The 23,833-nt window shown below is 40.4% G+C and overlaps 1 protein-coding gene across 1 annotated transcript in view; it reads left to right on the plus strand.

Annotated features, from left to right (window-relative positions):
• The first annotated feature begins 7,142 nt into the window (after positions 1-7,142).
• Positions 7,143-23,833, plus strand: part of INO80D (INO80 complex subunit D) — a 58,559-nt gene continuing 41,868 nt past the window's right edge. The window contains exon 1 of the mRNA XM_032216447.1: positions 7,143-8,128. The gene's annotated coding sequence lies outside the window, so the exon portion shown is untranslated. The remainder of the gene's footprint in view (positions 8,129-23,833) is intronic.

Consider the following 23,833-nt stretch of genomic DNA (forward strand, 5'->3'; position numbering starts at 1 on the left):
CTGGCTTTGTGCTTAAGGCAAGACTAGAACTCACAATCTTCTGGCTCCTAGCCTGATGCCTTCATCAATACAATAAACTAGCTCTCTCATTTGAATGGATTCATCTTGAATTCTAAATGTACAAAATTGTGACATAATTACTGTACTTTGATCCTTCCAGAAATCCAAACCAGAATGGTATGATTATGTAATAAATGGAGTTTGAAACAAAAAATTCTCCAGTGCTTAGAAGTTAGCATCTGCCTGCAATTTCTGAAAGCAACCACCTCTTTTTCCAGGAGAACATTTCTTTGCTTTATGCTCCCAGGAGAAGATGAGTTTGGTTGAAGAAACTGCAGACAGGTGTGTGTTCCTGAGAGCTCGGAATAATCTCCATCCTCAAAATCCTGCAGCAGTAGTATAAATAGTCCTTAAAACAAATGTAAGGACATGCAACAACAAAAAACCCTTTCTGTCCAAATATTCCTACCCAATTTTCACAGTTATGGCATTTTTAAAATCATTAGTTAGTCTGAAGTAATTTATAATAGACAAAAATAACTTCCATAGAATAGCCTGCTTATCAAATACAATCAGAAGTGGTACCTTAAAGATTATTTTATATTTAAGAAACATTTATAAATCTACCAGATGTTCTGTTGCTTTGTAAATTTTAATTTATATCCTCTTTATCCAAAGAGAAAAGGTTACAATCAATAGATTTCTGAAATCTTATTTTAGATTTTGGAAAACTTTATTTCCCTGAAGCTGTTGGGAAGGAGATTAAAACTGTCTCACTGATAACCTTGCTTACAATACATTAATAGAATATTATTTTGTTACTCCATCATTATTACCCAATTAACCTAATCCCTTGTGTTTAACCTTGGATTAAGTTTATTCAATAAACTACAGCATAGCTAACTTTCTATACCAGTACAAGCTTTCTGCTATGAACTCTTGATTACATTCATTATTCTTGTGATCTAAAAAAATACAAAAGGGCTTAGACTGAAATCAATAGACTTATGTTCAACTAGTCCCAGGAAAACCCTATTTCAGATCTGCATTTGTTTATACAGCTCTGGGAGATTTGTCCTTTATTTAGAGGGTTTAAAAACTTCACTGAATTTTGAAAAAAGATTTCCAAAGCAGGAAACAACCAAAAGTAGTGTATACTATAAAGGCTCAAACCAATAATTAATATCTAAGAATAATATAAAGCTTTTAAACTAAGATAGGGGATACTAACAAACCAGTTTGCAGTTCACAGTAGTACCAGAATAACTGATCATCAGGGTGGACAAGGGCCAAAAGCTTTCAAATCTTGGTGACAACCATATTTTAGGGATGTATGCATTGTGATCTTTAAAGTTGTCACATTAATTGTTGGCAGATACAGTATCCATCAAGTCTCTCTGAGTTGCCTTGAACTGTGAGATGGGCAGCAAATACATTTGATAAGAATAAAAATGCCAAATGCAGTCTGAATATATGGCTGACTGTGATGAACCAGTAATAATGATAATCTTCAAGAATTATATTTCAACTAATGGGTGGAGTATTTAACAGATATACATTCTATAAGATACTCAATATTGCCAGCAGAGGAGACTTTGAATGTCTTTACAAGTACCATGATCTTTAATAAAGTGTTAACCAATGTGTCTTCAGGACAGATACAACATGTTAAGACTATTCATTGCAGCATAAAGTCTGAATTAAGCTTGATTACCATTGACTTCATGGATACATCTTGTTGGAAACAAACAAAAAATATTTCCCAGGATGCTTTTTTCAGCTTTCTAGTTTAGTGCATGGCACTGGAGTTTCCTGGTAGTCTCCCATCAAAGTATTAACTTGATTTTCAAGATAGTCAAGTTTTGCTAGGTGCTCAAACGAACATAGCTGCAGTTTTTTGCAGTAGCTTCAGCTCTCCAGCCAACATCAGTTTTAGTCATACATACAATGCACTGCAATAGTGAGGTTGTGGTTATGTTTTCCATGCCAGATACCAGTTGTACATACAATGGAGGTGGTTTTAGTATTTAATATTTAGTGTTACAAGATGACGTATTTGATCTTTCACTGGAGATGCATTCCTATCCAAAGGAAGCAATTGCCCTAATTCATGGGGAAACCATAAACTATACATTCTATTCTCATGGGTCGATTTACTTACTCATTGAATTTAACACCTAAATTCAACCTATCTATAGCAAAGAACAGATAATTGTGTTATAGGTATGGAGAGACCCCTAAAATAATCCCTGAGCAGGCTTTTTGATGCTAAATATCTCTAAAATAATCCTGATTTCAAGAATACAGTAAAAACACCACTTAACTTGGCACCGACAAATCATAAATCAATAGATCATAGAGATAAACCACATTTACACACAATTGAAAAGAAATAATAAAAAAGCTAAGAAGGAAACAGACCAGGACACATTCTCTTCAACAGCCAACACCTTGAAAAGGAGGGATTAACCCAGAGCAAGCTAAAAAAAATACCCTAAATGAAGGAACTACCAAAGAGAACCACATCCCTATCAACGCTAGTAGGGCAAGTTACTGTATATACAACAAACCCCACACTCACTAATATGTTACCTAGTTGGTTAATGGAATATCTACAATCAAACAACCAAATTCAGAGAGAACCAAGGACGTCTTAGAAGAGTTAAGGTGAAATGGTAAGTAAGGAGGGATAGATATCTCAACTTCACCCTCCAGCTATATTCCACATTTCTTCCAAAAGTTTGCACTATTATTATAGTTCCAAACTGATACCATATGTTCACCTTTCTCCTGCAGCACTAACTTAGTATATGTGCCTGCTGTTTTGCTATTCATCTTTACAGCTAGTCCTTGATCTACTGCCATAATGGAGCCTCCCCATTACGGTTCTAAAGTTGTGATGGTTCTAAAGGGCATGTCACCGGGCCCATTTTTATGATTTTTATGTAGTGGTCATTAAGCAAATCCATTATTTCCTAAAGGCCATTTTTTTGCTGAAAGCCATTAGCAAATGCCAGTTTTCAGAAAAAAATATTGCAAACTGGTCACATGAGCCCAGGATGTTGCCAACAGCTGTAAATGTGGGTTGATTGCTGAATGCCCAAAATGCAGCCATGTGACAGAGATTGACCCTTCTCAGTTGAAGGCCAGGACAAAAATTTAAATGTCTTAAGTTGACTTTCCCTAAGGTTGTGTTTGCACATTAAGCCATGATTTCATCCCATCTGGCTGCATCTCTACAATTCACACACCATAAATCATATTGCTAGAACAAGCCAAACCCAATGAAATACAGGTACTCCTCGACTTAACATTTTAGTGACAGTTTGAAGTTACAACAGCACTGAAAAGGTGACTTATGATCACATTTCACACTTACAACCGTTGTGGATCCCAATAAGTCACATGTTCAAAATTCAGACGCTTGGCAACTGGTTCATGTTTATGACGTTAGCAACAGCTGCAGTGCCCTGATGTGATAATCTTCTGCAACCTTCTGACAATCAAAGTCAATGGGGAAGCCAAGTTTCATTTAACAACCATTTTACTAATTTAACAACTGCGGTGATTCACTTAAACATGTCAAGAAAGGTGGCAAAATGGAGCAAAATTCACTTGACAAATGTATAACTTAGCAACAGAAATTTTGGGCTCAATTATGGTAATAAATTGAAGATTACCTGTAATATAGGTTCATGCAGGGTGAACAATCTGATTTAGTTGTAGGTTAAATAGTTATTGACCTAATATGGTAATTCATTGAGTCAACCCAAGCAAAGTCAATGGGGAAGCCAGATTCACTTAACAATTGTATTACTAACTTAACAATTGCAATGATTCACTTACCTACTTTTCTGGCAAGAAAATTTGTAAAATGGAGTAAAACTTACTTAAATGTCTCATTTAGCAACATAAATTTTGAGGTCAATTGTGGTTGTAAGTCAGGGACTATCTGTATTGATTGGTTTGAATGTCTCTACTAGTGGAAAATGCAAAAAAAGTTCCTTCTGAATCAAGAATCTCTACTCAAAATCCTGAACTAAAATAATGTAATACTGATGGCATTTGGAATCAAACCAAATCAAACAGGACTGCCTACTTGATTTTTGAAAATAATTGCAAGGTGCCATCACCTTGTGAATTGAATTGTGAGCCGCCCTGAGTCCCCCCAGGGAAAAGGGCGGCATACAAATAAAGGAAATTCAATTCAATTCAATTCAAAAAAAAAAAAAGGGAGAGGAGCTGGTTAACAAGATAGAAAAAGAATGAAAAGTTTCTTCACCAACCAATGTTCAGCCTTTCACAATGCACACTTTGTAAATTAGATAATTTATGTTTTAAAGTGATTAACTAAAAAGCTTTTACTGAGATGTCCGTATTGGGTGATATCAATAAAATACAGGATTGACCTAAACTTTACAATTATAGGTCCCTAGACTTGATTTTTCTTTTTCTATTCAATTGAAATTTAACATAGCAAATATATAGTAAGAAAAATATGAAACATAATTACAAAGTATATTTAATAAATTAATATAATAAAAATAAAAATCTGTATATTTAAACATAGATATAAATATTGAATTTTAACCAATTTTATCCTTTTGACTTATTCTGTCCTTCTGTTCAATCGTATCCAATTCTCAGAGACCACCTGAACAAGTCCCTGCAGTTTTCTGGGCCAGATTTCTTCAGAAGTATTTGCCATTGCCTCCTTCCTAGGACTAAGAAAAGGCAACTGGCTGGACTAAAACTTACAGTCTGCCAATTTGTACCCTGATGCCAACCACTACAACAAACTTGGTTCTCCTGACTTAAATACGAAGGTTAAAATCAGGTTGTTTCTTGATTGTTTCTATGCATTTTCAAAAATTGAGTGCCTTGCCTTTAAAAATGTGCAAAACATTTTATGCTACATTAAAAAGCCATTCTGAGTCCTTTCAAAGCCAATTTTTGTATTGTGATACACACCAAAGAAGCTGAAAAATGTGCCTGTTTTGATTCAAAAGCTAATATGTTCATCGTCTATCCTTCAAAGTGGAAGCTCATAGCTAAAATCATTTCTACAAATATCAGAATACATTTAGCCATAACCAATATGGAAGACTGGGCCATCACCCACAAACGGCTGATGATCAATGCTCATCAGTTGGATCATATTCAAGAGTTTTTTTTCTCTGAGTGAGTCATACTGGGAAAAGTATGGTAAATGCCACCTGAACTATGCACGTTAGAGAACTGCTTATCTTAATGATACAGCCTGTATTATCTGAATGATGCACACTGGATTTTCTAGTGATGTGATCACTTGAGTGTATCAGAGTAAAACTTCTAGTTGCTGCGCCACAACTTTCCTTCATGTGCTCTTTATACAACCTCAATTAAATGGGATTTTGCACAGCCTCCATAGCACCTCCATCCTGTCACTGTTCTGTTTCAACTTTGAAAAACACCCAAATAACACATTGAAGGTTAGAATATAACCTAGAATATAACAAACTGTAATAGAAAATATATATAAATATACAGATTCTAGATTCCCTCCTGTAATATGCTTCAATTATGAATAATACAAAGATAACCAGAATGGTCCATTTTAGCTTCAATCTTACCATTCTGCAATTCTAAATTATTTACTTATAAAGTGGACTGGCCTTTCTAAAGATCAGAAATAGCACACTATCAAGGAAGGCAACAGAACTGCTGCTAAATATCCAGTACTGAAGATATTGGCAAGTTTAGCAGAAAATATTGCCAACAGTTGGGGACAAAATTTAATACTAGATTCACTCTGCTATGTTTACAGGATAGTAATCTGAAAGTATGTGTATAGTACATGCACAATGGTTCATAGAAATTAAATTAATTATAGATTATGATCGCAGGGCCCAAATCAAAGAAACGCAGACATTCTGTAACATAAATTCAGGACAGATCTAAGGTAAGTTAAAACATACATTTAGTTAAGCATTGCAAAGATAATAGAATTCTTAACTATGCAATTAATATAAAATTCAATGAGCCATTTTCTAGGTACTTCATACTATGTAAAATTATAATTTTTTCTGTTCCCTTCTTCAATTTAGCCTTTACAGTGTCTTTTACAAACTATATCATTTATTATAGAGCCAACTTCCTATTGGGTCAAGTTTTTCCCCCTCTCAAAAACAGAAACTTAATAACTTCCTCAACTTTGGAAAAACACCCAAATTTTGTACTTCAGTCAAAACACAGTCCAAATAAAGAAATGTATACAAAGGTTATCGCTCCCTTAAACAGTCCATTGAATGCCCAACTTCCATCCTTAAAAAGTTTTTTTAAGTAAGTAAGTTTGTAAGTTTAATAAAATTTGTATGCCGCCCACTCCCATTGGGACTCCGGGCGGCTCACAGCAAAATAAAAAGAATTAAAACAAATTTAAGGAAAGATACAATTATTAAAATTAATGCACCATCCATTAATCAGTTTGATCAACCCTTTTACACTACAGTACTTAGAAACACAGCAGCCTGGGGGGAAAAACAACATATATATATATATATATATATATATATATATATATATATAGATAGATAGATAGATAGATAGATAGATAGATAGATATAGATAGATAGATATACATAGATAGATATAGATAGATAGATATAGATAGATAGATGATAGATATAGATAGATAGATAGATAGATAGATATAGATAGATAGATATGTAGATATAGATAGATAGATAGATAGATAGATAGATATAGATAGATAGATAGATAGATAGATAGATAGATAGATAGATATAGATAGATAGATATGTAGATATAGATAGATAGATAGATAGATAGATAGATAGATAGATATAGATAGATAGATATACATAGATAGATATAGATAGATAGATATAGATAGATAGATGATAGATATAGATAGATAGATAGATAGATAGATAGATAGATATAGATAGATAGATATGTAGATATAGATAGATAGATAGATGATAGATATAGATAGATAGATAGATAGATATAGATAGATAGATATGTAGATATAGATAGATAGATAGATAGATAGATAGATAGATAGAGATAGATAGATAGATAGATAGATAGATAGATAGATAGATAGATAGGTAGGTAGGTAGGTAGATAGATAGATATAGATAGATATAGCATTTACTAATATTTCAATTTTTTTATCCTTGGTTTCCTTAAAAAAAAACCTATATTCCACCATCAAAAGATTAATTCCTTTGGCTTACCTTGAGTAAAAAAAATAATAATAATAATCCAGTTCTGTCCAAATAATCCAATATCAATTTTAGGCTATGTTACATATTAACCACTCCAGGAGAGATTTCAATTTTTTTTTTTCATAATCTTCAGTTTTTAACTCACATATTCCAGGGGAAAAAAAAAAATCAACACATAGCCCCCTTATTTTTATTTTAAAATAACACATGAAGAAAAAAAAACCTTCTTTTTAGGATGGAAATTATTTCATTCTAAGCCGCCCTTGGGGGCTTCGAAAATGGGAATTTGCTCCAGGAAAATCACACACACACCTTCCACCGCCCTGTTATCTCAAGTATTCCTGATACACTTCATTGAAAGCTGTACTTCTCCTCCTTTTCATCCTCCTCCTCTTCTTCCTCCTCCTCCTCCACCTTCTTCTTTCTTTCTCTCCCTCTTTCTATATTACCTCCAAGATGGTAGGAAAGTTGTTGTTTTGGAGGGCAGAGAAGCGGCTCTCTGGTGTTATGTCCTCTCAGTGCCTGTAGTGGTGCTGTAGGAGGCTGCTCGGCTCTCTTCTCGAGCAGCCCCAACAGCCCTGCCTTCTTTGCCGGAGAATATATTCAGGGATTCCCCTTAATAATCACCTACCCTCTGAGCACTTTGTAGTTTTTAAATACAATAAAAAAAGAGAGCTCCCCCGTTCAAAGCTTTCCGCCTCTTCTAAAAAGGAATCTTTTTTCTCCTCAGGAGCCAGCGGGGCAGCGGCGGCAGCGGCTCCTCAGCGCTGAAGCAGCCCTCCGAGCCCCATTTCCCCGGTCCCTCTGCTGGGGAAGGAAACTCCGGTCTTGTCAGCCCAACAGAGGGGAAAAGGGGGGAGAGGAGAGCGGAAAAAAAAAAGGCAGCTGGAAAGGTAAGCCAGGCCCGGCCTCCATCCCCGGGCTCGCGTAGAGCGGCAGGCGGCGCGGCGGGCGCAGGGCGGGCGGCCGGGAGGGGTACGCGAGGCCGGGGATCCGAAGGGGCGCTCTAGGCCTCGAGGGGGACTTGGTGGGGTTTGGGAAGCCGCGGAAGGAAAAAAAAAGGAGGGGAAGGCGAGGCGGACTTCGTAAAGCCGTAACGGCGGGGGAAGAGGCTCCGGGTCGGGCCTGTCTTAACGGGGGAGCGCGGGTGCTGAACCGAGGCCAGGCCTGTGAGTTCCCCGCACCACCACCACCCCCCCCCCCCGCCGCTCCGGCGGGCCCGAACCGGCAAGATTAAAGCGGGTTCAGTCGAAACCTTCCCCGACTCCACGTTGGTTTGGGGTTCGGGGGTGGCGCTTCAGGCCGGGAGTCCCAGCCAAGGCCCCCAGCCGGCCGTTGACGGACTGACGGGCGGGCGGGTGGGCCGGGGGTGGCGGCAGCGGAGAGCTCGGGGCAACGAAGCCGAGGAAGGGGGGAATAACCGCCGGCGATTATTGGGGCGAAATAATGACACCGGACGCTAATTTTGGGCAGCTTCTGCCGCGGGGTGGGTGCGCCCCGGCATGGTTCGGGGGAGCGCGTCTTCTTGGGCCGCCGCCGCCGCCGCCGCCGCCGGCCTTTAAAGTTTAATTGGAGGCGCCGGAGCCTCCGGTAGTTTCTTCCCGAGTTTTAAATTCAAGCCCCCGTCTTGGACCGAGTGGAGGGGACGCTGCATCCCTTGCTAAATGGCAGAAGAGGGGGGTCTCCTTCTCCGCCTCCTCCACGCCCTGCGAGCCCCTCTCGACGCCGCCGCCTCTCCTTCCAAAGCCCCTCCAGGTGAATCCCCATTTCAACTTCGGCTCGGGGGAAACTTTCCGAAATGCCGCCCCTTCCCCTGCCCGGCACCCGAGAGAGAGCCGAAGGAAGGTCCTGGGAAACGGGAGGAAGGGGATTTCGCTACAGCAGGGCTTGTTTGCAAAGCCCCTCCAGGAATCATCTCGGGAGCGCTTGTTATTTAGGGCATTGGAGCCTGGATGGGGAAGAGGGGTGGACGGGGACTGCTTGCCCACCCAGCTTCCCAGGCTGGGATTCTGTGCAGGATCACTCGGATCTTCCCATTTCTTAGGCTGGGAGTCTGTGCAGGATCTTCCCATTTCTTAGGCTGGGATTCTGTGCAGGATCTTCCCATTTCTTAGGCTGGGATTCCGTGCAGGATCTTCCCATTTCTTAGGCTGGGATTCTGTGCAGGATCTTCCCATTTCTTAGGCTGGGATTCCGTGCAGGATCTTCCCATTTCTTAGGCTGGGAGTCTGTGCAGGATCTTCCCATTTCTTAGGCTGGGATTCTGTGCAGGATCTTCCCATTTCTTAGGCTGGGATTCCGTGCAGGATCTTCCCATTTCTTAGGCTGGGAGTCTGTGCAGGATCTTCCCATTTCTTAGGCTGGGATTCTGTGCAGGATCTTCCCATTTCTTAGGCTGGGATTCTGTGCAGGATCACTCGGATCTTCCCGTTTCTTAGGCTGGGAGTCTGTGCAGGATCTTCCCATTTCTTAGGCTGGGATTCTGTGCAGGATTACTCGGATCTTCCCATTTCTTAGGCTGGGAGTCTGTGCAGGATCTTCCCATTTCTTAGGATGGGATTCTGTGCAGGATTACTCGGATCTTCCCATTTCTTAGGCTGGGATTCTGTGCAGGATCTTCCCATTTCTTAGGCTGGGATTCTGTGCAGGATTACTCGGATCTTCCCATTTCTTAGGCTGGGATTCTGTGCAGGATCTTCCCATTTCTTAGGCTGGGATTCTGTGCAGGATTACTCGGATCTTCCCATTTCTTAGGCTGGGATTCTGTGCAGGATTACTCGGATCTTCCCATTTCTTAGGCTGGGATTCTGTGCAGGATTACTCGGATCTTCCCATTTCTTAGGCTGGGATTCTGTGCAGGATCTTCCCATTTCTTAGGCTGGGATTCTGTGCAGGATCTTCCCATTTCTTAGGCTGGGATTCTGTGCAGGATCTTCCCATTTCTTAGGCTGGGATTCTGTGCAGGATTACTCGGGTCTTCCCATTTCTTAGGCTGGGATTCTGTGCAGGATCTTCCCATTTCTTAGGCTGGGAGTCTGTGCAGGATCTTCCCATTTCTTAGGCTGGGATTCTGTGCAGGATTACTCGGATCTTCCCATTTCTTAGGCTGGGATTCCGTGCAGGATCTTCCCATTTCTTAGGCTGGGAGTCTGTGCAGGATCTTCCCATTTCTTAGGCTGGGATTCTGTGCAGGATCTTCCCATTTCTTAGGCTGTGCAGGATTACTCGGGTCTTCCCATTTCTTAGGCTGGGATTCTATGCAGGATCTTCCCATTTCTTAGGCTGGGATTCCGTGCAGGATTACACGGATCTTCCCATTTCTTTGGCTGGGATTCTGTGCAGGATCTTCCCATTTCTTAGGCTGGGATTCTGTGCAGGATTTGCTCGGATCTTCCCATTTCTTTGGCTGGGATTCCGTGCAGGATCTTCCCATTTCTTAGGCTGGGATTCTGTGCAGGATCTTCCCATTTCTTAGGCTGGGATTCTGTGCAGGATCTTCCCATTTCTTAGGCTGGGATTCTGTGCAGGATCACTCGGATCTTCCCATTTCTTAGGCTGGGAGTCTGTGCAGGATCTTCCCATTTCTTAGGCTGGGATTCTGTGCAGGATCTTCCCATTTCTTAGGCTGGGATTCTGTGCAGGATCTTCCCATTTCTTAGGCTGGGATTCCGTGCAGGATTACACGGATCTTCCCATTTCTTAGGCTGGGATTCTGTGCAGGATTACTCGGATCTTCCCATTTCTTAGGCTGGGATTCCGTGCAGGATCTTCCCATTTCTTAGGCTGGGAGTCTGTGCAGGATCTTCCCATTTCTTAGGCTGGGATTCTGTGCAGGATTACACGGATCTTCCCATTTCTTAGGCTGGGAGTCTGTGCAGGATTACTCGGATCTTCCCATTTCTTAGGCTGGGATTCTGTGCAGGATCTTCCCATTTCTTAGGCTGGGATTCTGTGCAGGATCTTCCCATTTCTTAGGCTGGGATTCTGTGCAGGATCTTCCCATTTCTTAGGCTGGGATTCTGTGCAGGATTACACGGATCTTCCCATTTCTTAGGCTGGGATTCTGTGCAGGATCTTCCCATTTCTTAGGCTGGGATTCTGTGCAGGATCTTCCCATTTCTTAGGCTGGGATTCTGTGCAGGATCTTCCCATTTCTTAGGCTGGGATTCTGTGCAGGATTACTCGGGTCTTCCCATTTCTTAGGCTGGGATTCTGTGCAGGATCTTCCCATTTCTTAGGCTGGGATTCTGTGCAGGATCTTCCCATTTCTTAGGCTGGGATTCTGTGCAGGATTACTCGGGTCTTCCCATTTCTTAGGCTGGGATTCTGTGCAGGATCTTCCCATTTCTTAGGCTGGGATTCTGTGCAGGATCTTCCCATTTCTTAGGCTGGGATTCTGTGCAGGATCTTCCCATTTCTTAGGCTGGGATTCTGTGCAGGATTACTCGGGTCTTCCCATTTCTTAGGCTGGGATTCTATGCAGGATCTTCCCATTTCTTAGGCTGGGATTCCGTGCAGGATTACACGGATCTTCCCATTTCTTTGGCTGGGATTCTGTGCAGGATCTTCCCATTTCTTAGGCTGGGATTCTGTGCAGGATTTGCTCGGATCTTCCCATTTCTTTGGCTGGGATTCTGTGCAGGATCTTCCCATTTCTTAGGCTGGGATTCTGTGCAGGATCTTCCCATTTCTTAGGCTGGGATTCTGTGCAGGATCTTCCCATTTCTTAGGCTGGGATTCTGTGCAGGATCACTCGGATCTTCCCATTTCTTAGGCTGGGAGTCTGTGCAGGATCTTCCCATTTCTTAGGCTGGGATTCTGTGCAGGATCTTCCCATTTCTTAGGCTGGGATTCTGTGCAGGATCTTCCCATTTCTTAGGCTGGGATTCTGTGCAGGATTACTCCCATCTTCCCATTTCTTAGGCTGGGATTCTGTGCAGGATTACTCGGATCTTCCCATTTCTTAGGCTGGGATTCTGTGCAGGATCTTCCCATTTCTTAGGCTGGGATTCTGTGCAGGATTACTCGGATCTTCCCATTTCTTAGGCTGGGATTCTGTGCAGGATCTTCCCATTTCTTAGGCTGGGATTCTGTGCAGGATCTTCCCATTTCTTAGGCTGGGATTCTGTGCAGGATCTTCCCATTTCTTAGGCTGGGATTCTGTGCAGGATTACTCCCATCTTCCCATTTTGGGAATTCCTAGGTGCTATCCCGTGTTCATTGAAGGCACCTAGTTTTGTGAATGAATTATGTAGGGCAGCTCATGATCTATCCCTGGTTTTAAGAGTGTCCGCCAATTAACTGTTATGCCAAAGCATTGGGTCCAAAATTTCTTCCATGAGACACGTGGAAAAGGGATTGTTGAAATAGTTGTTTGGTGGATGATTTTGGGGAAAAAAAAATCTTCCAAGAGAAAGTTATTATTATTTATTTATTAAATTTATAGGCCGCCCAATCCCGCAGGACTCTGGGCGGCTTACAAAGCGAAAGGAAAAAGTAAAAGGAAAAAATAATAATTTAAAATTCACAACACACATTCGTTCTAGTCGGGGCTGAACCTTTACAATAAGGTCAACAGCCCCAGGCCTGCCGGAACAGCCAGGTTTTAACAGCCTTCCTGAAGGCCATGAGAATGGGCAAGGCCCGGACCTCTGGGGGTAGCTGATTCCAAAGGGTCGGAGCAGCCACAGAGAAGGCTCTTCTCCGGGGGCCCGCCAGCCGGCACTGACTGGCTGACGGCATCCGAAGGAGGCCCACCCTGTGGGATCTCACCGGCCATTGGGAGGTATGTGGCAGTAGGCGGTCTCGCAGGTACGCTGGTCCTAAGCCATGTAGGGCTTTAAAGGTAATGACCAACGCCTTGAATTGCATCCGGAGACCAATTGGTAGCCAGTGCAGCTCGCGGAGGACAGGTGTAACATGGGTGTACCTTGGTACACCCAATATCACTCACGCGGCTGCATTTTGGACTAACTGTATTCTCCGAAAGCTTTTCAAGGGTAGCCCCATGTAGAGCGCATTGCAATAATCCAGCCAGTTGGAAAGGAAGATCCTTCAGATTAGTTTCCAAAGTGAACCTGCGCCTGGATAGTTGAGATGATCTAGACAAGGCTGGACTGTTATCCACACAGAAATAATGAACCATGTTTCTGGACCAGTTTTAGGGAAAGTTCCTTAAATTAGTCCAGCTAATCTAAACTAAGTGAGGTCTTGGTGAAGAGACAAATAATTGTTGGTACAGCTGGGTCAGCCCAAAGAGAACTTGGAGCTTCTGTTTCTCAAACTCTAGCTTTTCAAACCACATTTTCTGAAATTGAGCTGAATTTGAATCTGTTATTTGTTGAAAAAAAGCAAGTGCTTAATTTGCATGATTCCTAGATGAATGCAGGATATTTCTTTTGTGGCAGAAATCTAAATTCAATTGCAAACCACACATATACCCTGTTTTCCCCAAAACAAGAGCTTCCCAGATCATAAGCCCAATCGGGGCTTTTGAGCGCATGCACTAAAATAAGCCCCCACCTCGAAAATATTGCAACACAGCAGCAGCCATGAGGTGACCACGCTGGCCACCTCCTGCACCTCAAAAAATAATAAGACCCTCCCCAACAATAAGGCCAAGTGCTTATTTTGGGAGTCAAAAGAAAATAAAACTCTTATTTTCGGGAAAACATGGTAAATATTCTTTTATTAAACATGTACAGAGTTTTATCTCAGCATGGGATGCCAACATTTAAAATATTTTTTATTAAATAGAATAGCAGCAATTTTGTCGCACCTTGAAATGGTAGACTGAAATTGTAGCTTAGATCTTTTGTGCCTATTTCATGATGGGAGGATTTTATTAAAAGTTCTTGAACTGCAGAAAAGTGAGCTGAAGTCAAGATCTAATATATACTTCCCTAAAAATTACGTTTATTTAAAGCAACACTTTTAAGTGACGAGAAGTATTATTTTGCTTCAATTTTTGGTCATTTATGATCATTGGCGTGTTCTTTTCAGAAAAGATTTATGGTCCAAGGACTTAACAGTCTTTCTACCTGTTCCATTACTTAAGCTTAAATATTGCAATATTTAGTATGTATTACAGAATTACAACTCTATGTATTATTAGTTTTCCCCATTTCTACTTTCCAGTGCATATTAAGATGTGTTTATTTTCAAATAAAAGAAAATGCATTGAATAAAACAACTGTTTTATTCCTCTGACTCCCTCAGCATCATTTTTATACTGTTGGAATTCTTCTCTCAGCCTCCATGTGGAATGAGTAGCAATGCATGTAACTGATCAATAGGGGAATGCAAAAATTGGCCTCAGCTAACACCTTAACCCCATCTTCAGTTTTTGCTGCACTTTAACTAATTCCTCAGACCACCTAAAGGTCATTGGCAAAGAAATCTCTTCTGCTGTAGTGTGAGGCTCATAAAGTGACATAGGGAGATGGTTAAACAAGAGGTCTTCTCTGCTATCAGGCTTCAGCACTACCGTTGCAAGACAGTATTGGCATCAGAGCCAGGAATTAATTGGTTCCCCTGCTCAGTTGTGAGAATGGTATGTAATCATGGAGATGTACCAGTGACCTGCATGGAGAGGTGTTCAGTCATATTCTACATTCAGTCATGCTCTACATGGGGCAGCCCTTGAAGAGCATTCGGAGACTTCAGTTTGTCCAGAATGCAGCCGCGCGAGCGATTGTGGGTGCACCTCGGTTCACCCACGTAACACCTATCCTCCGCGAGCTGCACTGGCTGCCTATTGGTCTTCGGATACGCTTCAAGGCGCTAGTCGTCACTTATAAAGCCCTTCATGGTATTGGACCTGGGTACTTGAGAGACCGCCTGCTGCCAATTACCTCCAATAGACCGATCAGATCCCACAGATTAGGCCTCCTCCGAATTCCATCCGCCGGCCAATGCCGACTGGCGACTACCCGGAGGAGAGCCTTCTCTGTGGCTGCTCCGACCCTCTGGAACGAGCTCCCCGTGGAGATTCGAACCCTCACCACCCTCCAGGCCTTCCGCAAAGCCCTTAAAACCTGGTTGTTCCGACAGGCCTGGGGCTAAAGAGCTTTTGCCCCCCCCCCCCGCTCGAATGGTATGGTTGTTGTGTGCTTTTAAATTGTGTATTGTTCTGTTCGCCTTTTTTATCCCTTATCTGTACCCCCTTCCCTGGCTTGGATTGTGAGCCGCCCTGAGTCCCCTTTGGGGAAAAGGGCGGCATATAAATGCAATAAATTCAATTCAATTCAATTCAATATTTAGATGAAGTTTTTTGGGTTCACAAAACTGAAAATACTCAGAATGTAATCCAGATTTAGAAGCTCCTGTAATTGTAATTGAACAGTTCCTTGAAACAAGGCAAGTAACAATGCTGAATATAATCCTAGTGGCATTGTCAGGACTCTGTCCTAGTACAAAATTGTTAAGTAAAGTTCATTAACTAAAACCTAGGTACCTAATGACAAGATTTTTTCCCCCCTTAAATTGAGTTTTCTGTAATATTGTTCTGCTAGTCCATCTGATTGCAAGAGAATTAAGATCAATTATGAACACTTCCATGATTACTTTATATATTTGTGCTCAGGTGAATACCATTTAATATTCCCGTGCTTGTATTATAGTTGCTTGTATTTAGCCTGTTACCTTCAACATCTGCCTGTATCAGGAGAAGAATTTTTATTAAAAATCTACTCATAATAAGAATTTCATGGCTCAGAAATAATAATGGATTTATTTCATGATTGTGGCTGGTCCTGCACTTGGCATATGTGGATGAAGGGTGGGTGGGTATTCTGAATTGGTGGATTATTCTCCAAAAGCACAGAAATCCATGCATTAAAATTGTAGTACAAGAATTTTAAGACAAAATGTTTTTTCCATTAATATGACTATTTTAGAAGAAGGAATATGTTTCATTGATAAAACATCATTCTGATAACACGGATACAAAAATTAGCATATATTTCATTATGTGGGTGGAGTCTGAATATTTTGGTACATTTTTAGAAATATGGGATTGTGGCAATCTAGATTCTGTATTTTATTTTTTTAATACCTTGCAATGTTCAAATATAGAATTACAGACGATAATGAAAAAAAAATCTTGCCTGGACTAAATTAACATCTTTCTGATATGTGGGAGTTAGTATTAAGAGCAAGACGATATGAGTCATTTTCATTCTGATCCTAAATTCATGTGAAAATAACTTGTACAGGTTTCAGTGGAAGCTATTCTAGCTGCACATCCAAGTCTGGGATGGAACCACATTAAACATCCTTCTGAGTAAATTTATGTGGGGTTGAGTTGCAAACTTGCATATAAAATCAATTTATAAGTGATCTAATATCTATGGAGAAGAGAGAGTTTTAATGATGGTATTGTCTTAGTAGAGGTTTTTGAAGCTCTCTCCTATAAGCCCCAAAACTAAGGAAAAACAATTTGCAATTCATATGCATGAGCTCTTATTATAGATTATATATATAGGAGACATGATAGCAGTGTTCCAATATCTCAGGGATTGCCACAAAGAAGAGGGAATCAAACTATTCTCCAAGGCACCTGAGGGTAAAAGAAGAAGCAATGGGTGGAAACTAATCAAGGAGAGAAGCAACTTAGAACTGAGGAGAAATCTCCTGACAGTTAGAACAATGAATCAGTGGAACAGAAGTTGCCTCCAGAAGTTGTGAATGCCCCAACAGTGGAAGTCTTTAAGAAGATGTTGGATAGCCATTTGTCTGGAACGGTATAGGGTTTCCTGCCTAGGTAGGGGATTGGACTAGAAGACCTCCAAGGTCCCTTCTAACTCTGCTATTGTATTATTGTATCATACAAAGAAAACTTTTGTATGGGAGATTAACATTATAACTGCTATGTAGAGGTACATGGTAATGATATGATAAAATCTTCATTAAATTAATAGTCATTAAATTAATAATCATTGATACTATGTGATTTTTAATATTAATCTTTTTAATCATTTTCTTACTTCTTGTATTCTTCACATTTCTTTAAAAAAAAAAACACAATTTATAGTGCTGGCAGTAGCATTGTCTTTCCAGTGGGAAAACTGGGCTAGATTTTACTATATCTCAATTTGTTAGCTTATAAGCAACCCAATTACATATGACAATGGTGAAATGCATTTTTTTTTACTATCGGTTCTGTGGGGCGTGGCTTGGTGGACCTGGCAGGGGAAGGATGCTGCAAAATCCCCATTCCCTCCCCGCTCCTGGGAGAAGGATATTGCAAAATCTCCATTCCCATCCCACTCTGGGGCCAGCCAGAGGTGGTATTTGCCGGTTCTCCGAACTACTCAAAATTTGCACTACCAGTTCTTCAGAACCTGCTGAATTTCACCCCTGCACATGACTCATTACTCTGCTAGTTGTGCTAGTTTCTATTAAAATAAATGTCCTAGAAAAATTGATATTTGTGAATTCAGGTTCAGAGGCAAAATGAGGTAATTCAGAGCAAAGTCCTGAGATCCTAGCAAGCTCCCAGCCTTAACAAGGTTCTGGTCTTAGTTCAGTGTTTCTCAACCTTGGCAACTTGAAGATGTCTGGACTTCAATTCCCAGAATTCCCCAGCCAGCGAATTCGCTGGCTGGGGAATTCTGGGAGTTGAAGTCCAGACATCTTCAAGTTGCCAAGGTTGAGAAACACTGTCTTAGTTTGTTCTTCTGCAGTTTTGTGGCACTTCAAATTGCCATGCCATGGCAGCTTCTCCAAAATAAATAAAAGCTCAGCATTTACACTTTCAGGCTGCTTATTAAACTTATTTTAGAAGAATATCACTCAAAGATCTACGCACCAAATTATGTAGAATCTCAATTTCTTACAACTTTTTGTTTGGAAATTTTATTCCAGTGTGTCCTCTGACCTTAACAAAGACAAATGTTTATAACCACTGAAATTTCCCTCTGCTGAAGGGTAAATGTCTATTTTTCTGAATCGTCTTTTGGATGTAGGCTTTGATTAGCCTACTTTTGGAATTACAATACTTGGGCTCACACAGATCGATTCTGAATTTCTGGGTCGTCTGTGCACACTAAAGTTTGTTTGTGTGCCATTCTATTTCTGAAGGTTCTGAGCAGCCTGAAATAGTTAATGCAGAAACAGAAAGTTAAAAATAGCAAACAAGTAATATTAATAAAAAGCCCACAAGGAATACTGCAACATTAAATCAAGAAAAAATGGCATACTTCATAGATTTGTCCTGGGGTGGGCAGCCTGCAGACCTCAGACCAAGACCAGATCCCCCAGTCCTTATTTTGTAACCGCTCTGGATTTTTCGCTATTTTTTAATAAAGCACCACAGCCATACAATTCCTTTAACTTGCCCTAAATTCTGAAAAGTTGCTCACCTGTATCAAGTGTTGTGTCACAATTGGTCTTTGGAGGCCTAAAAATAAAGTTTAAAGGGTAGTTCTTTTTTTAAAAATAAAATGTGTAAACCACAGCTGAAAAAAAGGTTCTGATTTACAGCAAAGATAACCTCTAAAAAGAATTCTTTTTCAAAAGGATCTCCAAATCACCTTTTTACTTGCTTTTTGTGTTATAAAGATTCTGTTAGAGTTGTGAGCATTTTAGAAACAGCTGAGAGAAGATAATTTTGTAAGTTTTTAGTATAAGAATTGTAACCTTACATAGAAGGCCAGAAAATGAGAGTATACTATGTTTCATATATTGTGTTAAATGTATTATTTTGAAATATTGATACATTTTGAAATCAACAGGCTGTTTTCAGTAGAATAGGAAGACATTTGTAGTATACTTGATCCTTCTGAGAGTATGCTCATTCAGAATAGATTTGGAAAAAAGTATTCTTAACATTCTTTTACATCCTTTACAATGCAATTCTTCTTAGACAGAATTAGGTAGTATTAGGTGTAATTGAACCTCTTGTGAGATACCCTGTGCCAAATTTGTATTGATATAGAGCTGATTGTATAAATGGAATAATTATAAATGCAGAATGGTAAAACTAAAGAGCCATTAATTTCCATAGTATTATAAATTTTTGATGTGTGATGCCTATGTAAATAGCAGATATGTTTTAGTCTATTCCAAATGAAAGAAGTTTGTAATCTTAGGATTTTGTGCAGAAAGGAAGGATTTACATCACCCAAAATCACACTGTAGCTGTATGAACAATGGTGGAGATATGAGAGGGTTGGGAAAATGCCTTTCTGAGAGGGAGAAAATGAGAGCAGAGTTTGGAGCCTCTTTTAACATTTTATGTACTGTATTTTTTGGAGTATAAGATGTGCCAAGGTTTTGAAGAGACAAATTAAAAAAAAGTTTTTGCACTCTGCAAACCCAAAAAATGCCCCATTTTTCACGAAAACAGGTCGTTTTTTTTTTTTAAAGAGCATGAATAGCCTTTAGGAGGCTTGGAGAGCAAAAAATGGCCCGTTTTCACAAAAATGGCCCATTTTATGTCAAAAGAGGGCCTGGATAGCCTTTAGGAGGCTTATAGAGTGTTCCTGGGAGCTGGGGGGGGGCTGCCCTCCCCAGCCCCCAGGAGCTCTCTGAAAGCCTCCTAAAAGCTATGCACGGCCATTGTGGTGAAGGGGCAGAGTTTCAGTGTATAAGACGCACCCAGATTTTCAGCCTCTTTTTTGAGGGAAAAAGGTACGTCTTATACTCCAAAAAATAAAGTATTTGTTATTTATCTCACCAAGGTGATTTTAGGAAGTGTACAGAAATTAAAATCAAAGGAACAATTAATTTATAAAATATACATACAACCCCCTCCCCCAGACCAAACAAATCATGACTCAGGGACTGAAAATAAAAACTTTCTCTGTCCTTTTTGAAGTATCTGATATTGGAAATGTCATCAGTAGGGAGAAGATGGGGGATGGATTAGCATTTTTGCAGTTCTTATTCAGCCCCCCAAAAGCTTTTGGAAGAATTAGATGGGTGTAGGGACCCTCCCTATTTGAAGAAGAGTGGTCTAAACCAGTGGTCACCAACTGGTGGTCCATGAGAAAATTTTGGTGGTCCGCAGAAAAATTTGCATTTTTTTATATTGCACTAAATACTATTTATCTTTTTAAAAAATTCATATTAGTGGTCCACGGGATTTAAAATTATGAATTTAGTGGTCCCTGAGGTCTGAACGATAGCAAAGAAGCTTCTACCTATTGAATAAGTATTGTCTTTGCAGTTTTTTTAGTGGACAAGTGGCTAATTGAAATGAGGAAGATGTGATCCTTAACAGGTGGGCACAATTGTCAGTACCAGTGGAAAAGAGTCAGTTATGTAAGATGGGTAACTGTACAAATTGAATAAGTAAATAAATAAATAATTGCTTCAGAGTTTATGGAAGTTTCTGTGATTTAATGAAGGAACACATGAAGAAAGATTTCACTCATAACTTGACTATGTAGAAGAAATTGAAAATTAAAAATAGTCACGTAATAAAAAAGGATAGACTCGACACTCAAGGAAACGTACAGTATATAAAAAGGCAAGAAACTGAACTCCTTGAAGCGAGAAATTTCTAATTATATTTTGGAATCAGAAAATGAGATTAAATAGAAAAGATTTGATTATCATCATTTCTTTTTTAGTTTATCCCGTCTCCCTCCCTCTTTCTCTCTCTCCGTGTGTGTGTGTGTGTGTCTGTCTCTCTCTGTCTGTCTCTGTGTCTCTCTCTCTCTGTCTTTCTCTCTCTCTCTCTCTGTCTCTCTCTCTCTGTCTCTGTCTCTCTCTCTCTGTGTGTGTCTGTCTCTTTCTCTCTGTCTCTCTGTCTGTCTGTCTCTGTCTCTCTCTCTCTCTCTCTCTCTGTGTGTATAGTCCAGACATCTCAGAATAAATTTGTTTTTAAATTAGTGGAATATTTGTGGGGTTCTTTCTGCTCAATATTAATTTTTTAGTTACCTACTTATCCCAAATAGGCAAAAATTAAGAGATGCTACTGGTAGTGGGTTCCTAATCGGTTTAGTGCTGGTTCGCTGAGCACACCGGTATAAAGGTGATTATAAACCAGGGGCAAGCAGGTGGGCCCTCTTTTAACAAAAAAAGAAAGAACCAGTTCACTCTCTGTTTGAAGCCAGCACTAGCGGTCCGGGAGAACGGGTCCGAACCAGTAGGAACCCACCGCTGGATGCTACATTCCTTGATGTGCAACTGCTTTAGTTTCCCAAATCTTTTTTTTTTTGTCCTTTAGAAAGAATTAGAAAAAAGAAGCTCTAACAATTAAAAAAAAAGTCCTTTGACTGTTGGGATCAAGGTAGATGTGTGTAACGTTCCCGTGGTTCGTCCATGAGGCCAATGTGGAGAAAAGACAGGACACAATCTTTCTCGGGATGGAGCGACCCAGATTGGGGGTCTGAGAGCCCCTTTTATTGAGATAGGACAAAGGCAGGAGGAGCAATAGCATGTGAGTAAAGACAGCCTGTAAAAGTACAATTTCTAACCTACTGCTCAGTTTATATATGGTCAAATCCTGGACGTCATTGGTAGGGCACATCTCAGGATGTTATGAACTATCAGGATGTTATGGAGTTTTAGGAGTTTGTTTTCTCCTGTGTGGTTCAGCGTGGCTCTGCATGCCCTGGTATGAACTGGGCCATGGGTGACCCACACCTACACAAGGAATTATATTACAACAGATGTGTCCAGCCATTGTTGCTCAGCCCTGATGTCCTGGGTTATGGGCTGTCTCCATGCTCTTGGGGATGCCCTGCACCAGTTAATCCATTAGCAGAGTCCAAATGGCATCTTGGCAGTGCAGTATATTGAGAGAGTATATTGTCTCTTTCTTTACCAACTCTTCTGAAAACTCTAACTTAGAGTTGCACCGTGTCTGTGCAGGCAGACCTGATGAAGGTTGTTGTAAAATGGCAGTGCGCGGGACAATCTTCTGATAGTGTCATCTGAGTAAAGGACTGATTTTTATTTCTCACCCAGAGTCTCATTATTAAATGATTAATAAAGGAAAGCATTGCCTTGGTAGCCCCATGCTTACTCTCCTACTCTTACAACTCATGTCCTCCACAAGGGTCTGCCCATGTTTCTGCTGCTTATGCGTCATAGGCTTGGGAAAGTCCTCATATTCTGTACTTGTACCAGTTTTGCTTTCTCTGTCCATAAGTAAGAAGGTTGCTCCCCATTGAAGATTTTTGTTTGTTTGCTTTGCAGTCCCAAGAGGGAAACTTGGGCTGGGATCTGTTATCCCCATAAAAATATTTCATTCAACACTCTGCCTCTTCTCTACCAATCCCTAATAGTTTTCAAAGCTTAGAATAATCTCTCCACCAATAAGAAAGAAAGTGCTGATTTACACTGAGGCCGTTATTCCTACCTTCACAATGTTCACTATAAAAAGATTGTTGCTAATTTCCCCAGGGAATTGTGGCAATGTGAAATAAATCCCTCTTCTGTATCCATGACTTCATCACATCAGAAGAGCAGTGTTGTTTCTCTCCTCACTTTCTTGCATCACTAAGGCGAGCATCACCAAGCAGCCAGACTAGCCCAATTGCTCCCTCTTCTGCAAAACAATCCTTAGAGCTATTCAAGTGTAACAGCTCCTCCTGGGCATATAATAAGGATGTGGGACAGTGGTGGGTTTCAAAAATTGTTCGAACCTACTCTGTGGGTGTGGCCTCCTTTGTGGGAGTGGCTTGCCGCCCATGTGACCGGATGGGAGTGGCTTGCCGCCCATGTGACCGGATATGAAGATGCCGACGACACTTGTCAGAACCACCTTAAATTACCTCACACACAGCACTGGCATGCATAAGAATAGGATGTAAACTTGTTTTTTAAAAGGCATCTTTGGTTTGCGTTAAAACAACTTCAACACACGCAATGTTCTGATTGCACCACAAACGCAGTAGTCATCCTTACCTTCCACAGAGGCAAAACTGAGTTTTATAAGTATGAGCATGATAGTGTAGAATAATCATATCCAAGGACCAGTGGTGGGTTTCAAAAAATGTTGGAACCTCTTCTGTAGGTGTGGCCTGCTTTCCGGGTCCACTGGTGGAACCTCTTCTAATCGGTTCGGTAGATTTGACGAACCGGTTCTACCGAACAGGTGCGAACTGGTAGGAACCCATCTCTGATGTGGGACTTAACTGGACGTAAGCAGTTACACCACCAACTCTGACTCAGTCTTCGGGTTCCATATAGGATATAATATGAACTACTAGAGGAACTATAAAGATAAATAAATATGCACGTTTAGTAGACCGGATTGGAATGGAAATAGAATTAGAAAGAATTAAAAAAAAGGTTGGGGATTTATTTAATTTAAAAATAAGATTGGAGAATTAGCTAAATAAAATCTTAGTAAAAATTATTCCAGTATGAATGAAGAATATATACAAGGAAGATTTAGTGTAAACTTGGAACAAGGGGCTGAAATATTTAAGATAATAACAACAAGAAGAAACACTATGAAACCTCCAGATCTGCTTATCCCTGCGGCATCATTATACCCATTGTCATTGGGGCCCTTGTGCCATGTCCAAGAATTTTACAAAACACAACAAGAAATTGCAGCTTCCTGCAATAACACCAGCGGAACTGCAAAGAACTGCAGGAACATCATATATTTTAAGAAGATACTTGGTTGATACCTA

This window comes from Thamnophis elegans, chromosome 1, assembly GCF_009769535.1.
Source record: "Thamnophis elegans isolate rThaEle1 chromosome 1, rThaEle1.pri, whole genome shotgun sequence".
NCBI classification, from domain to species: domain Eukaryota; kingdom Metazoa; phylum Chordata; class Lepidosauria; order Squamata; family Colubridae; genus Thamnophis; species Thamnophis elegans.